Source organism: Nanorana parkeri, unplaced genomic scaffold, assembly GCF_000935625.1.
Source record: "Nanorana parkeri isolate BGI_ZX_2015 unplaced genomic scaffold, ASM93562v1 scaffold1271, whole genome shotgun sequence".
NCBI classification, from domain to species: Eukaryota; Metazoa; Chordata; class Amphibia; order Anura; family Dicroglossidae; genus Nanorana; species Nanorana parkeri.
In genome coordinates, this window is record NW_017307539.1 from 15,930 (window position 1) to 20,167 (window position 4,238).

Here is a 4,238-nt window from a genome sequence, read left to right on the forward strand (position 1 = left end):
AGCTTTATTGCCCACCTGCTGGACTTAATTGAGTCCTTTACACTATGAGCATGCCTTGGTCTTTAACTACTGTGTTCGCTTATCTATTAGTGTGACTTTAAGTTTATTGTGACCTCCAGTTATACTGTAATTATGATTTGCATTATGATGTTTAGAGCCATGCCTTCATCCCAAGATTCCAAATGCATTTGTTTCTCCTAAAAAAGAAGATAGTTACGAATCTGGATCTTCAATTGATATTAAATGCGAGGACACATATGTACTTAATGGACACATAAGTGTGAAATGTGACAATGGTCAATGGGATGAGCTTCCACAATGCTTTGGTAAGTACCACAATTCCTTCATTAGTCAACACTTGTATATGACATTTTTAAATGATATTAAGATTTGAATGACATTTTGCAGAGCCTTGTACAATATCTACCAGAAGTTTGGATACAAATCACATTGAGATGAAGCCATCAGAGAATCCTCCAGAGATACTTGAACATGGCACAGAAGTAAATGTAAAATGCAAGGCGAATTTTAGATGCCCAGGGTCTTTAACAGCTTTGTGTTATGATGGAATAATAAAATATCCAAGATGTTTCTCTGGTAGTAAGTAGCAAATACTTTTCTAGTATTGTATTTTGACTTGTACAATTTTCTACTTATTCTCATATTTATACTTGTGCTGGTTTAAAATGTCTTCCCTTGCCCTTGTAAAGCTGGAGTTCAGCTTTAGTTTGCAGAAGATATTTAGTTTATATAAATATAAAAGAGTATTGTATTATTTTATTCTATTATGTTAAAGCAAAAATGCTGTTATATTTTAATGGACATCCTCAAGCATGGTGCCACCCGGGGCGGGCACTGGGTGGCATCCTCCTCTGGAAGTTACCACGCATGCACGTGACATCATCTCACACACGCACTTACCTACCGGTGGCCATCTTGGTGATGAACGCAGGCAGAGAGAGGAGGTGACGTTCATCTGGTGGGATAAGGTATTCTGCCAGGTACTTTCCTCTCTTGTGCAACTGTCAACTCTTGGTACGTGACCAAGTGCCCGTCTTTTCAGAGGGGACGACATCAAAATGACTGTCAGTCATTTTGGTGTCACCCCCTCCAATGTTGTCACACAGAGCAGGCCACACACCCCTAGTGACGCCACTGTGAACTTTATTTTAAAAGTTAGCACAACTAAATTAAAGTGACACTGAACACAGGAGTTAAATTTAAAAAAGCTTTCAAGAACCTTAATTATTAACAAAAATGTACATTATGTGTTTATCATTCAGTGGTGGATCCTCAAATATTTTCTGAATTTGTGCTGACACTGTCAATCTCAATACAATTTAGTAAACTAAATGTAAAATTATAGTCCATCACCGGAGTGAGCTTGGAGCGGTGGCTATTTTACAACACACACAAGGGACCATGGGGAACAAAAGTAGCCACCCTCCAGAAGGAAGGGCAGTATCAGTACCAATTCAGAGATGATTTGAGGATCTACATCCTAGTGATACACAAACTACATTTTTGTTAATAGTTAAGTTACTTGAATGCATTTTTAAGATTTACCTCCTGAATTTAGTGTCACTTTAATTAGGGCTCTCATCACAACTTTTTTTCCCCAGTGACATACACTTCAGAAGGAATTACCTTAACACTTTGTTCTGGACTGTGTTCAATGTTGGGCACTGTCATGGTATATAAGCTACTACTACTACTAATATGACTTTATAGGGCAGGTTATCACAAATCCTGCACTAGGGCAGTTACACATGATGTGAAAACTTTAGATGTAAATATTTACCAACTGTAATCTGCCACAGGAAGAGGCAGGTTGGCACTCTGTTAATGACAAATCTTCCCAAGTTCAATCGATGGGGGGGTTCAGCGAACACGCGGCAAAGTTTGTAGATTGTGAACTTTAAATCGAACCCCATAGAAGTAAATAGGAGAAAATCTTAAAAAGCAATTCTATCCATTTTCAAGGTTAAAATGGATTGTTAAATAATGGGCATAGGGAGGCAGGTACTGTCAGGGGGGACATGTACCAATGCAAATTAAATAAATACCAAAAAAAAATAGTTTGGTGGGGAGCAGTCCTTTATAAAAAAAAGGCTTAAAGGGTAACATTAAAATGCCTAATTTCTTCAAATAACATGCTTGACAACCTTAAACCTACCTGTGGAGTGTAAACAACCTGTAAAATTTAGTAAAGCACAAGTGACATTTTCAAAGAAAAAAATACACCATTTAAAGGGTAATTCAACTTTCTCACAAAATGTGAGAACATTTAATTACCCACACATCTGCTAGCTCTCCCCACACCCGCTTTTACCTTTAGGCGGAACAGCCATCGCCCTGTCCCCGCGGCCTCCAGCGTACAGTCCACTATTACTATCCACTTTCATTTACATAATATATTATTAGGGATGCACCGAAATTCGTCGGCCGAAACATTTCGGCCGAAAATGGTATTATGGGCAAAATGCCAAAACTACCAAAATGGCAGAAAGTGTGGCATATAGTGCATTCCTAGCTTCTCTCCTGACTGCAGGACACTGGTTTGTGTCCCCTCTGATCCCCACTGCTCTCCCCCGCCTTTGTCAGCAGAGACAGCAGGGATCCGAGGACACAAACTGGCTTCCTGTGGGGAGGAGGGAAGCTGTCAGGAGGCCGAGCTGGGCTGTGTGGGGAAGAAACAGCTCTCAGGATGCCGAGCGATGCAGGAAGGGCTGTCAGTTGTCACAGGAGGCCAAGCTCTCCTCCCGCACCGCCCCTGCTTGCCGGCAAATTACTTTCTTATAATATACCATATATTGCTCTAAATTATATACTCATACTTACATAGGAAGAAAATCACAAAATCAGTTTTAATGTTATTTTGGAATATAAGATGGTCCTCAACTTCCAACTTTGTAGCCCGATTTAAAATATAAAAAGAGGTATAATAAAATCCAAATCAGTCAACCACATATATGAAAACAGTACTCAAAAGTGCCAGGAAATTGCCTGCCAGAGTGGCCAAGGATATAAAGGCAAGGCTTTGGAGGATGCTACAACATATGGATCTCTCTTTAAGCTACTTGTGTTATGTCACATAACATAACTTTTCCATACATATTTTAATATGATTAATTGCAGACATCCTACCCTGCAAAACTTTATTTCAGGGAGGTTCCCGTCTCATTTCAGGGAGGTGCCCGTCTCATTTCAGGGAGGTGCCCTTTCTGTTTTTTGGGGGGTTTTTTTACAGCGGCCGTCATCAGAATATAAAATAAATAATAATAAATACCGTAAAGGTTTACTAAGAGTAAACCTTTCAGGGAGAAAATGCCTCTCTTGCGGACGTCAGGGAGCCGCTATCTAATAGCGGGAGACTCCCTGAAATCAGGGAGACTTGAGATCCCTGTAATTGGGACATATTTATTAAGCAGTGAATGTGACATTCACAAAATATTCACTTCAGCTATATCTTTCTTTTGCATGTCTTTTAACTACAGGGAGTGTTTAACCACCTGTGAAAGTTTGATGTTTCAAATATTTGCTTAACATATTTGTTTATTTAGGTATCTGTCGCATAAACCAACAGAATCTTGATGATAACTTCTTAGATCTGGATGAAAGGCATGAATATGAGGTATTTTATGAAGGAGGAGAAACTATCAGCTTTAAATGTAAACCTGGATATAATAACAGGACTGGACTGACCGGAACCTGTACTAAACCAAAAGGGGCAGCTGAATATGAAATTACTTATCCTGTTTGTACATGTGAGTTGAAATTTACTACATATATATTTTATATAATGTGTGTGCAAAAGATGATAGCAATATACTGTATTCTATCCATTGTAGCTAAGTATACATATACCTTTAGCATCGGTTCACAACCATTATATAGACATATCGGCTTCTAACGGTGCCTCTCACGCAGTGATTAAAATGTATCTATCACCAAAACTTTAATTTTGGGTAGAGTAGGCAATAAAAAAAAACCCCCTCAGGATTCCTCTTTTGGTGGGATTCATTGTGCAATGACTTATCATTATAGTTACAGCAGAATTGTCATTTTAACATAAGTAGTGGCATTCTGGTATTGTTTTCATACACTCTTGCTCTCTCTATATGTCCTACTGACCGTGTCACTGCTGCAGAAAGTGAACGTTTCACAGTTGTTAACTGAACAAGAGGGGATATCTTTTAATGGAGACACCTATTCCAAAGACAACTGCTGAATAAGGG

At 38.9% G+C, this 4,238-nt stretch overlaps 1 long non-coding RNA gene across 1 annotated transcript; it reads left to right on the forward strand.

The window, feature by feature from the left end:
- The first annotated feature begins 226 nt into the window (after positions 1-226).
- LOC108797403 lies at positions 227-3,704 on the forward strand. The gene is made up of 3 exons (XR_001941884.1): positions 227-326; positions 409-600; positions 3,564-3,704. It is a non-coding gene; the product is annotated as an uncharacterized LOC108797403 (long non-coding RNA).
- Positions 3,705-4,238: the final 534 nt, after the last annotated feature.